The 13,412-nt window shown below is 45.5% G+C and overlaps 1 protein-coding gene across 2 annotated transcripts in view; it reads left to right on the top strand.

The window, feature by feature from the left end:
- LOC119442876 (uncharacterized) overlaps positions 1–13,412 on the top strand; it is a 209,041-nt gene that overhangs the window by 37,827 nt on the left and 157,802 nt on the right. Inside the window, exon 1 of one of the 2 annotated variants that reach the window (XM_037707921.2) lies at positions 8,804–9,202. The exons of the other annotated variant lie outside the window; for it this stretch is intronic. The gene's annotated coding sequence lies outside the window, so the exon portion shown is untranslated. Of the gene's footprint in view, positions 1–8,803; positions 9,203–13,412 lie in introns of those variants that run through there. 2 annotated transcript variants of the gene reach the window in all.

Raw genomic sequence — 13,412 nt, 5'->3', positions numbered from 1 at the left:
TTGCGCTTATCGATCAGAGTTCTGAATTCGTAACCCTTCCGATAAGCACGTGGCCTGGTGTCTCATTACCATCGTTGCCGGTCCAATGTTACCTCGCATCTGCTCTAAATGCAGAGTAACTTCGAGGCATGCGCAAAGTCGTGCTGTCCTCGAAGAAAAAAAAAAAGGAAAAAAAAAGGGAGCGAGCCACTCTGATATACCCCTGTCACGCGGACAGCCTTAACCATGGTTTACAACTTCGGTTACGGCTGACCGCGGACACTGCTAGCTACACGGCAGACGTAACCGTAGTTAATCGCCTAACCACGGTTATCACAAACTGAGGTTTTCAATCTAGGTTTCTTTTCGAAATCCGAGAACCAGACAAGATGGAGGACTCCATAGGAATTGAGAGCGCAGCAGCGTCACCCGAACTGTCGAGCCATAAGCGCATTACCTGACGAGACGCGACTATACGAGCACTATTACGCGTTTTAGGTTATCCAGTGGCACAAAAAAACTTGGAAAATCTGCCTCAAATAAGAGCAACACAGCCGATCGACGCCCCATAGGAATGGCTAGTCCAGCAGCGTCGTCTGAACTGTCAAGCCAAAAGCGCATTACCTGACCAGACGCAACAACAAGAGCACTATCACGCGTTTGAGGTGATCCAGAGGCACAAAAAACAACTTAAAAAATCAGCCTCTGACAAGAGCAAAACAGCTGATGGACGCAATAACAAACAATGAATTGTCTTGGCCGTTTTATTGACTTCAATAAGCAAGGGTTGAAAGACTGATTTCGAATTCCGCCTAGTGATGAAAACCAGGCGGTTTAAGTCACGCAATTATTTATTGAACCGATGAAAGATTGTTGCCGAAATTTGCAGCTTAAAATTTTATTTTATTATACGTAGCTAAATTTGTAACAAAAATTTGTTCATATGATTACCACGTGATCATATTGCTTCCCCTATCCGAGCCTATGTAGCAACCGCAAACCGACGTTGCTGAAACCGCGATTAAATTCGCCAACCGCGGTTAAGCGCAATTGTTGTTAAGGCTGCCCGTTGGCGTTGGTTATGACTGGCGTTGGTTATGTTACCACTCAAGCAACTTAGCCTGAGATTGTTAGGGTCGTGTTCTACGAAGAAGCTGCCATTAAAACCATTGCTGCTAAAAGAATTCCTCTCGTTGAGAAGTGCATATTAGTTTCGAACATGTACGTGTACCACGCCCAAGTGCAGGTGAAAGTAAAAAGTGAATAAAGAACGAAGGCCGTTGTTCTCGTGGCCTATAAGAGAAACGGTAAAGCACCGAAGGAGGGCGAGGCGCCAGCTGCCATCGTTTGTTAAACATATACTGCCCTGATGTCGTGAACACTGCCCTTAAGTGTTCCACTCATTCCGTTGAGCGAAATTGAAGCAGATCAGTAGGAATTTGTCGAACAAAGACCGGGAAGTTGTTATCGAGCATCGCGTGCGTATGACAGCTTCGTGAATTGTGTTGTCTAAATAAGTACTGGAGTCGGAAATGAAGCGGCACTCTCGAAAAGCTATAGGGGACCCCATACACAGCGTGAGAGACCCCGCAAAAAATTTCTGAGCTACACAATATTCCCGATCTATCTTTCGAGCTGTTTCAGGTCAAATAAGCGTATAGAACACGAGCTTCCCAGAACTCAGCAACCCTCCTTCTCCAAGCAATTTTCTTTCTTTTTTTTTCTGTTTTATTAGCTTGGGTTTCCACGCGGCATAACTTTAGGATGTAATTAAGTGTAGGCATGAAGGCGAGTTTCATACAGGTATTGCGTTTTTGCAATCGTAGTACGTGTCTCACATACATCCATTTACAGTAATCTTGATTAGTTGCACTATAGGTTCGTTGTGAACTTCACTAGAAATATTCTTTTATGTTAACAAGGCCGTTCATATATGAATAATCTCTGTCACTGGAATTGCTTTTCACAGTCACCACATGCGTCTACGTCATCAGACTACTGCTTCGCGGACTATTCAGACGTTCCATTTGTCTGCGGGCCTAAATCCTTTACGTGTGTACTTGTAATTGGGTAATTACGTACATTTCGCAAGGATTCACTCATATTAGGGAGTGACGATAGGTTGGCAGCACCTGCTCAGAGATAAAGAAAACTGCGTTTTATACATGGTCAGGCGAGATTAGGCGAACTCTATCTGCTAATATGAGAAGCCTTCATTTATATTTTATTATCACGCGGTCTAACGCTCGCTTGCACCTTACACGTTGTTCTCTGTCGACACATCATTTATTAAACATCCACGAAACCAACAATTTGAAACATTAGGCTGATCAAGATGGCAATTCTTGTCGTTGCGCGCGCCTGCGCGGCATGGGTAAGCTGTAATTAGGAAACATAAAACACATCTTTGAAAACTGCGCTTTGGCGGGTCGGCTCTAAGCTATGGCGTCGGGCAGAGCAGTTAGAGCACTTTCGAAAGATGTGCATATAGAACTCAAGGTGGCGACAGCGGAGGGCTTTAGTTGAAATTGCCTATATTCCGCATGTCTTGGAAGCGACACCTCCAGCAGTGAATGCCCAGAGGGCTCTAGTGAAGCATGACTTATTAGCGGTAGCGACTTTTTTAATATTTTTTTTTGTTTTGTTTATAGGTTCAACCATTCTATAGCTCGTTTTGTTATGACAATCCCACATAAACATGTCACAAGCAAAACTAGGGTGCTATAACGTAAAGCTATTCCAAATGTCTTTATTCCATTTCTGCATCCGTCCTCCACGATTAGATTTCTTTTTCTGGCAACCTCCACTACGCTTGTCTGTCACGGGACGTCACGAAAACCGGGAGAACTCCCCATCTGCTTTGACATCTACACACTGATTATGCATGATTAGACCGAAGAAAAGAAAAATATTTATTTCGGGTTCTACGCCTTTTTTCGCCACCAGCCCTCTGCTATTGATCGAAAGTTTCGGGCTGCGCCCACTTCGTCTATCTATCACACGACGCCACAAAACCGGGAAAACTCATCACGTTTAATTGACGTGTACACATTAAAGATGCAATCTTATGCCGAACAAAACTGCTTTATTTTTTTTAATAGCCGGAGACTGCCCCATTCTGAGAGGAATAGAAGAAATTTAAGCGCACAGCCCGGTGATCGCTCTGGCGCGGGCTGCTCGGAGCCGCCGGCAACAACTAAGTATTTTTGCGTATAATAATTCTTTTTTTTTTGTGGCAGTATAAACTTTGTCGAACCCTTTCTACACGTATACGAAATCGCTCTGCCAGATGTTCTTCGCTGCAATTCGTTTTAGGCGGCACTTCGATCGTTCCGTTGGCCGCCACCGCGATTTTCGACATGCCACCGCAAGTTATGTAAGGGGAAGCGGGCCATTCACAGACGCCAGTCACCACCCTCCTCAACCAGTTATCTACTTTCACTGCGCTAGCTCGGCCGCACCGAAACCATCTCCACTTCTGCGTGTTGCTCGCCTCTTGTCAGCCAATTATATAAGAATAACCTCTCAAGATAGGCAATACTATTCGCTTTGAAAGTAAACAAAAGTGACCATCCTTTAAATGAGGTGAGCATTTTATTAGCTTGTTCAAACAACGCTGCGGCTCACCGTCCAGTGCGTGCGTCGGCGGTTACGTAAAAGCTGACAACAGGAGATGGGTATAAAGACAGATTAGAATATTTTACGTTATAGCGCCCCTGCCTCCATCAATGTATCTCAACAACAAAGTTCTAAACTCCAATTTTCTAAAATATTTGACGAAGGGTTGCCATGTAGAGTTCTTTGAAAATGCCCTAAGACCCACCACGCCAGAATGTAACATCGAATACTTCAGAGAGGCAGTTCCCCGTATGCAGGCTCTCTTGACTATTCCGTTGCAGAATGCATTAAGCGCGACCTAATGCGACCCACAAGGGCAACGGCAGCCTTTAATGTTGAAACGCGACAAAGGAGTTCTGTTCCCAAGCTTCTTTTGAGAAAGTACGAAGAACCAACGACGGCCTTCTCGATATTGCGAGATCAGACCGAAATGTAATTCTCAACTGTGCTTAAGGAGTTGCATATTTTAAAAGGGATCAGACTCAGCAACTGTCTTTTCGGAGTAACCAGGAGTGCAAATTAAGCTCTCTGTATACGCGGAGTTGGTTCTATTGTATCGCATCTGTCTCTCTCTGCAATAAACATTCCTTTTCTCGAGAAAGGCAGCTGTGTCTTCATGTGGTAGGCAACTAGTTCCTACATGGTCACTAAATCTGCCTTCTCTATTCCTGCTACGAAGCGTTTCCTGTTACCCCAGCATTTCGCCTTTCCCTGTTTGGAGCATGTTTAATCGAACAGAGAGAATACACTTCGACGTCAATAAATCAGTGCCGGCGCTGCAAAAGTGCGGTTCGCCCTTCCGGGTTAGAAGAAAAAGTCACGCACGCTCGAACACAGAGACAATACATTATCTTCATTCTCTGCACCTGAGTAGACTGGTGACAACGTGAGCGCTGTCTCACTCCTTCAAACATTCAATTCTGTAGGAGCTAGGACTGGCATCGGCGAACGAGGGGCAAAATGAAGGAAAACATTTTTTTTTCTCTATAAAGGCTGCATCAAATCATCTCTAAAGGAAGAGCAGTACCACCACCGAGAGAGAGAGAGAGAGTTAAACGAGGTGGAAAATGCAAGGAGGTTAACCGCAAGAAATTCTGCTTTGCTGCCGTGCACTGGCAGAAGGGTAAGGGGAAATGAAAGACGGAAAGAATAGCGGAGAGAAAAAGCAAATTCACCAGGCAGTTTAGTAGCTATGATGTTCTGGTTTTGTGCAGACGGTCGCGGAATCTCGAACTATCGGGTGGGCAGTGACGCAGTCCGGCCTTTGTCTAAGAGGACCGGCAAGTTTTAGCAAAGTTAACCAACCGGAGTCAAAGAAAGTGTCAGTATGAAATAAAAAATCTTAGGCGCGCTGTCCCATCTACCGTGCGGCCCCTTGTATACAACAGAATTTCCTCATTTCTCGATGGCGTATGCCTACACTTTCCTAGCAACGAAGAAGCGTGCGCTTTCTTGCCTATGTATGCACCCGTTACACAAGCAGAACGCACAACACAGAGTACAAGAGGTGTGAGGACAAAGAATCCGGCAAAGGGGGGGAGGGGGGGGGGGGGCTCGCAGGAGCGCGAACCACGCGCGACCTACGAAAGCGGAAGCAACCGAATTATGAACGCACATCGCGGCGGCTGAGCACCCACCCAACCACCGTCTGAGCGCGATCTCCCGACAGATCGGCGAAGTGTGTAGGAGGGAGAAAATCCAGAGGGGCGCCGCATCTGGACGCGTCGGCGGCGAACTACTTTTTCTTCATTCAGTGTTCCGCTATTATTATTTGTTTGTATGGCGAAAAGAGCTCGTGTGGTTGGCGAAGAGTTCGAGCGTGAACTGGGACCGTTATTGTGCCGCCTCCGCCCCGGCATCAACTCCTCTGTGAGTGTGTGCACAACCATACACAGCTTCTCAGCGGCAAAGAAAAGGCTCGTACTCGCCAACGCCGTCGGCAATATAGAGACTTCCGCGACCCGAACCCCAAACATTCCTCTACGCATTCAGACTATATACCACGCCGTTTGCCTCGCCTCCTTTCCTTCTTTTCTTTCCGCGCGCGCGGGACTAACCGAAGGTGCAACCGCGGAAACATAAGTGTGGAGTGGAACGAAGCTTCGCTAGCCTGTATGGCTGCGTCGCAAGGTGCCTTGGCTGCGTGACCTTCGCCGCCGTCACCGACTTCCTCGGCCGAGGAAATACGAAGCTAGAGGTGAAAGGGGCTCTCGAGAAGGCGGCGACAAGTGTGTTTCTGGGAACGGCGAACGGACCTCGAAGTACGAGTCGTTTCCGAAACGCGCACACGGGCAGCGCTTTTGCTTGCCCCGATGACGGCACCGCGGCTAACAAGTGCCCCCATTCAGCGCTGCACACGTTGGTGCGGTTGGCCTGTTTCTCAGTAACGCGACCTTGATTGTTGGAGAAAGCGGATGGTACAAAGAACTTTGATAATTTGAATGCACCGTGCTCTTGTATTATGAGGGAGCTTGTTGGCTTTCTGTCACTCAAGGCTCACAAATGGGACTCTATTTGAAAAAAAAAACAGCTTGATTTCACACAGCAAAACGTGGGTGCTATGTGACGGTCGCTGCACTTTTGGCTGGGAGTCATGCCTTCGTTTATTTGTTGCTGTCGGATTTATTGTCGGATATTGCCATTTCACTTTTGATTACGTGAAAGGAACGATTACCATGAACGAGAGCTAGAAAGGTATGTAGTGCATTCCACTTTTAACGAAGTCACGTGTAAAGATTAATTTTTATAAATCCCAGTATTATCTACTGTATCGGCTATTCAAGGTGCCCAAAATCAGTCGCTATTATGTAAGTCAATTATGTCAGTAAAAGTGGTAATTCTGTTCTTAATTGTTTTTTTTTTTAGGTAAGCCTCACTGCAGTCCGCCAGCTAAGTGCTCGGTAATGGCAGTTTAAGCCCAAACTCTGACACACAGAGGCATGGTAGAGATACAACTTTCATTTTTAAATGAAAATTTCGACATCCACACAATCGTAGCAATTGCTACAAAGGAAAACCATACGAGTTCCTTGAAAGAAAAGCCTCGCAGTTGAAGAAAAAAAAATTTTTTTCTTCAACTACGAGGCTTTTCTTTCGAGGAAATCGTTTGGGTTTCCTTTGTAGCAATTGTATACGATTGGGTATATGTCTCACTTTTCATTTAATTACCCCTCTCCACCTAGTGGGTTTCCGGTGAACTATTACGTCAAACTTTCATTTTTGTATTGATTTTGTTCATTTTATTGGTCACAATCTAGTCACATTGTAACTACGAGTATCGTGGTTTTCCGATAGACCTGTTGTTTACCTTCCGAGCTTCCCGCTTCATGCATTGTTCTAGTTCGTTCTTCCATCCTTTACCACTGTTCCCGTGTGGAAGAAGCTGGTATCTTGAACGTAAAGTAAAAGAAAAATAAGTTAGAAGATAATAATCGAAGGTATAAAACATCACGTAAGCCAAACTTTCTCACTGGAACTCAGGCAGCCGCTGTGCAACATTGCGGCTGTCCACGAGACCCGCCTACGTGTAAAATTCACGAGACCGACTAATGGTGATCGCATTGCCTCTGACTGCAGGACGGCGCTGTAAAAGAACATAAATAAACGAAGTAGGTAAGCACAACGAATAAAAGCGTACCTTAAGAAAATTTTAACGCGCCATTTCGTGCGGCGAACACATATTGCATACCTGAAATCACGTTCTCCATGATATATATATATATATATATATATATATATATATATATATATATATATATAGGGTGTTTCAGCGAAACACTTTCATGATTTATCTGAAGTTGCCTGTGACAGATAGCCCAATTATAGTTAATGAGGTGGTCTACACGAAGAGGGGGACATTACTTGCACAAGAAATTGAAAGGCATAATCGAATAATGAACAAAAATTCACTAAGTTTTTAACTAATTACCTGATGGCACATATTGCAATTTACAAATTGTAGCCGTGGAGTTCGCAAGGTGGATCTACTTGGAATTAATTCTCAGGATGACACCAGTTTCGAGATATCAATTCCCGAACTTTGCGGAGAAATGCATTGGCGTTCCAGTTAATTTTGTGCTTCAATGCGTAAAGCGACGTTTTCTTAAGAACCTAACTGCAACGCCAATGCATTTCTCCGCAAAGTTCGCGAATTGATATCTCGAAACTGGTGTCTTCCTGAGAATTCAATCCAAGTGTATCCGCTTTGCGAACTCCACGGCTACAATTTGTAAATTGCAATATGGGCCATCAGGTAATTAGTTAAAAACTTAATTATTGATTTTTTGTTAATTATCCGACGATGCATTTCAATTTTTTGTGCAAATAATGTCCGCCTATTCGAGGAAACCAGCTCATGAACTAGAATTTTGCTATCTGCCGGCAACCTTCAAGAATTTTTGAAAGTGTTCACTGAAACACCCTGTATATCCATAGATGGGCACGGTATACTCCTCGATACTGCAGTACTGTTGCGATATGGAAAATCCGCTCCTAACGGGAGCCCTCATTTGTCACCTCTCGTGCGAACTCAAGAAGCGAATAAAGAAGGGTAACAGTGACAGGTGCGCATCAAGCGAAATGATGTCGCAAACCACTGGCAACGTTCGCCTATATGCGACGGAAAAGCCCGAGAAAAAATCCCCCCTTCTGGATTTCTCGTCTCGGCGGCCGATTGCCCCTGCTCGAAGAGCCGCTCTTCGGTCTCGGAATGGATGGCAGCGGGACGCTTGTATGTCTGGGCAAGACCGGCAGTTTGTCGCCGAGAAGAAGCCGTTGAAGGCTACCCGCGGGCTCTATATAATCACGCTGAAAGCAAATATGAACCAAAGAAACGCACTTCGTGTATATGCTGGGCCACTCGGTGCTCAGCCGCCCGCTGTGTGCAACCCGCGCTGAATCACCTCGTCTCCGGTCCGGCTACGCTGACTGCCGTGTCTCACTTTTATGTTCTTTCCACGCGTGCGTATGCGGCCGTTTTTGCTTTCGTTCGCGTTTTCGTCTTATTTATTTCTTTTGGCGCCTCTTCGGGTGGCGGTGGACTTAGCGGATGGCTGACCGCGGAGAGGAAAAGGCTTCGCGCGCGAATCCCTCTCGCCCGGTACACCCTCGCCCCCGGCACTTTTGTTTCGAACGCGCACTTTCCACCGCCGCTCGCCTCCTCTCCGTCCGCTCTCGGTGAGTAGCCCGCTGCTGGGCCACGGACGGACGCCCTGGCGAAGGCGAAAAAACGCGTGCTCCTCGCGTAACGCATTTGCCGACCGAGAGCCCGCGGTCGCCGATGCATGCCCTCCCGCTGAACGCCGCTGCCTGTCCAAGCGAAGTTGGGGTTTCGTCAGCGTGCCGTTAACTCCGCTCTCGGGCGTAATCCTACTTGAGAGCGCGTACAGTTTGTGTGGTGTGGTCGCCCACACTAGGTTGAGAAGATACCTGCCGGCGTCGTTTCACTTCTTGGATACTTGTTGACGACCCGCTCTCTTCAAGGAGGGTGTGCTTGATCACGTTGCTTGTGTGACGGAAAGTGCGACATCTTCGGCTTCACAGAACATCGAAACTGGCGTCTCCTCGCTGCTGCCATCCGGTGCACCGGAGATACATGCGGCGCTAAGTAAGTGAAACCGTCAAATTCAAAAGAACTCTGCTTTATTTTTATATTGTTACGCGAAGGACGAGTCAATTCGACGAGTAACTATTTACAGAATGTATTTACAACAGCGGTTGCAGCGCTGACCGGTTGGATTCACAGCGCGAGCCCAGTTCGTTCTTCCTCCTCTTTTCGCGAGTGATGGTGCCCGCGCGCCTCGTTCAAACAACCAAGTACACGCGTGTAGCAATATCCATTTTTTCTTAGTCAAAACGCAAGCGTCGAATTGTCTGAGAGATATCTAGCACAACGCTGGAGGTCCTTTGAGTGCTAGTACGTTGTGTTATGTGATCTGCTATTCGACACTGGAAATCACGGTTACAAAAAGCGCAGATATGGATTAATTACCCTGCCTGTATCGCGAAAAGGTATCAATATAAGTCACAGTTAATTACTTACGACAAGGTAGCAACCGCATTGATATGGGGAGCCATGTTTGTAATTATAGCCTAGCCGCCCTCGGCGTGATAAATAGTTATGGCGGTGCCGTAATTTTAGTCTCTAAGCTATTGCTTTCGTTTTGTGATCTATAATTTATTATAGGTTTGTTCTCTCACCCCTATTATGTAGTAACCTGTAGAAGGCCCTTCTATAGCTTAAGCATAAATAAATATCAGATGTTGTTGATGATGATGACGGCAACGGAAAGTGGCTTTTGCCTTTTTCAGCGCGGACCGCTTAAGAGCGAGTCTCCAGGGAGTGCGCACAAAGCGACTTTATCTAGGCAATCTAATAAACAATATCTCTATTTACAACATTCTGTACATTTGAAAGCATTCAATACTTAAAGCTGGGAACCTTTATGTAAAAGCTTACTTCTGTGATCCATTTTATAAAACCTAAAACGTTTCTATAATGCAATTTGATCGAGCTTTCTGTCAATTAACTTCGACTCACAGATCATTTTATACGACAGTGTTATGTCTTACGAAGTTCGGAATAATGTTAGGAGACATTTTTTATTTGCGCGCTATGTTTGTTGTAGCAATCTCAATCTTACTATACCTTACCTAGGTGGAAAGAAATAAGTAAATAAGGAAGACAATAAAGAGAAGATTGATTCCTCGAGATGAAGCTTGCGAAAACGAATTGTAAGCTTTTGAATCAAAGTCAACACTTTTTATACATACATACGCGTGAGCGCAAAGAAACACGCACACACACAGTGAAAACATTACTATCATCTGCACTTTTATTGACGCGGAAGTATGGCGAGCCTAATGGAGCGCTAGTGGGGCAAACAATACCCTTAGCTTACTCGGCCTTCAATAATGTCCCCTATAGAGGCTCTAGCGAATTTCTGATATTCTGTCAGCTGCTAAGCCAATGTTCCCGGTGCTCCCATTGCAACATAATACCACGATGAGCAAATCGAGCGACTTATCGCGCCATTCACTCAAAATGAACGAGAGAAAGCTCGACAGTCCTGCCCGCATAAAAAGTATTGCGAAGCGAGTCTTCCCGAGGAGCCTTCGTTAGCAGCAGCAAGCAGCGGAAAGCTGTTGTGCTTCTTTGTGACAGCCGCGAAGGAAACATGTTTTGTCGTGTGGACGCGGATGTCCGGTGTCGGGGTTTCTCCCTCCAGTCAGCTTTTTGCCTATTGTGCTGTTCTCACGACTAATTGATAAGCAGCCACCAACATGGTGACATCTTCCGCGAGCGACTAAAGCAGAAATCACGAATGGCTAGAAACAGCCGTGGCACTCAAGGTCACTGGTGAATTAACAATGGGCACTGGTCACTTATTATAATGCGAAGCATGCATTCAACGCGGATGCAAGCTTTCGCTCATCTAGATTACTTTAGATCAAGTGTCTGAAGCTCCATTCTATCGATCCTCGTGTCGGGCGGCGTGTAAACATGTATAGCTTCCGTTAAGCCGCAATGTGAAATGTTCAACAGAGATCGAGAGAAGGGTCTTCGGAGGCCGAGGCAAATTAGTTATGCAACGTGTGAGCACTATTAGCATCTCTTCGGCCACTGCTCTGTGGGTCACGCCTCAGGCCCCTGCTTCAGGTTGTCAAATCAGTGTCAATCATGAGGCAGTTCACTCGTGAATTGTCCGTACACCTGTAAAATCTTCTGCAACGATATACGGGTTTCTATGCAACTTCGAAGAAGCTTATTTTATATAAGGCACAAGAACAATAGCTATTTACCGGCCCTTCGACGGTTCATTTGGAGCAATCTTGCCTGCCGACTAAGCTCTTCGCAAGCTCTTCCTGTTTGCGCATAGGCTTAACCAACGTTTGAGATTAATTTAGGCGGCGTAGGCTTATGCAAAGCTTGAGATCGATTGAGCTCGATTAAGCACGCACACGATAAACAGTTAGGAAATTCACGGAAGTGGAGCAGCCGAGGTACACGTGGCATCAAATCTGTTCGCGGCAGACTCTTAAGCATACGAGACAAAATGAGCCGGGACTGCCGAGCCTACAGCATATTGCGAGCAGGAGCATCACGGCTCCGGCGTAGATTGTCAACGAGATAAGTTATACATGTTCGATTTTTTTTGTATAATCGACACGGAGGCTTTCGCGTAGACGGCCAAATATCTTGCGCAAAAATCCCGCATATGCCTCGATGTTCTAGATTAATGATACCAGGTCTCAATGAGCCTTATTAGTGGCTATGCCAATCCTTAATAAGGGTGACGTATTGCATGCTTTACTTTCTATAGGCATGTCGACGCTTAGAATATATTGGAGAATTTCTTGGTCGACACACAAACGAACGCTAAACAGTGAACGGTAATAGTGCTTACACAGTGCATAGTCCAGTCATATTTGAAGGTTTCACCACGCAGCTGTCTTCAAGGCTTACTGCACACGTTAACGTCCACAATATTTTTGTGGTCGGTGAAATCCCGCTGCACAAACGGCCGCGACGTAGGGGTTTAACATACCTGTTGTTGCGAATAGGAGAAGAATGTCGTGAATCGCTCCAGAAAATGTGGTGTGACAGTAATTTCTTCCGACAGTACGTACAGTAACCAGACGTTCTTAAGGAGCATCTCTGACAAAATTCAAATTTGCGCTTCATCCAAGTCATTTCGTTATGATCACAGCCGTTCACAAGAACAGGGGCTGGTCAATAGTGATAGTGAACAGTTATGGTCACTGCAGCTGGCGAACGAACAGCGCTTTCCTACGAAGCATAAAGCTGCGAATTCGGCCTTAGGTCTACCCATCTATTAGGTCTACTCGACAGAATGAAGCGCTAAAATTTATACTGCCCGAAAACAGAGGGCTTTCCGGAATGGTATTGAAGAACATGGAAACAAGAAGGAGGTAGTAGGTCTTGCTATATGGGAGCGAAAGTGTATGCTCGAATGCGTAGTTTGAATCTTCTCTATGAAGTGCATGGTGATCCTGAAAGCAAAGCCCGCCGTGGTTGCTTAGTGGTTATGGGGTTGGGCTGCAAAGCACTAGGTCACGGGATCGAATCCCGGCCACAGCGGCCGCATTCCGATGGGCACGAAATGCCGAAAACTCCAGTATACTTAGATTTAGGTGCACGTTAAAGAACCCCAGGTGGTCCAAAATAATCCGGAGTCCCCCATTACGGCGTACCTCATAATCAGATGGTGGTTTTGGCTCGTAAAACCCCATAATTTTTTTTCTCCTGAAATGCTATAGCACTGAAAAAGAGCACGTTGAAGCTGGAACTTCACGCTTCCGTTTAAATAAATCGATAAAAAATAACTCTGTTGTCAGAATCGGCGCAAATGTAGAATACAGATGTTCTGGTGAAGCTATGCTATTGACTTTTCGAAAGTATTATAACAAAGTGCCGCAATAGTCAAAACGTAGTGTTGTGCTACATGTGCTTTTTCCCGCGTATCTTCAAATAAAACATTTCGCATCCTTTTTTTATTTGTTAATCGTTAGTTTCCAGAAAATGGGTCTGTGTCTTCGCAATTTTGTTGAGTTTTGCTTTAACTAGCAGCATTCTTTTTCAGCGTAAAATACGCTTTTGCACGCTTTTCTTACTTTTGATGCCTTTGCACTTCACTTGAGAGATTCGGAGAGAGCATAGTAGTTTTATTATCATAATCGTCATCATCATCACAATAATATTTTAATTCTACCGTAGGGTGAAGGGCTTTCGGTGCCATCTCAGATTAACCAGGATATGCGTCAATCGAACTCATCCTACGCCTACAAATTTGCTA

Source organism: Dermacentor silvarum, chromosome 2 (genome assembly GCF_013339745.2).
Source record: "Dermacentor silvarum isolate Dsil-2018 chromosome 2, BIME_Dsil_1.4, whole genome shotgun sequence".
NCBI classification, from domain to species: domain Eukaryota; kingdom Metazoa; phylum Arthropoda; class Arachnida; order Ixodida; family Ixodidae; genus Dermacentor; species Dermacentor silvarum.
This window is presented reverse-complemented; position numbering and strand designations above follow the sequence as displayed.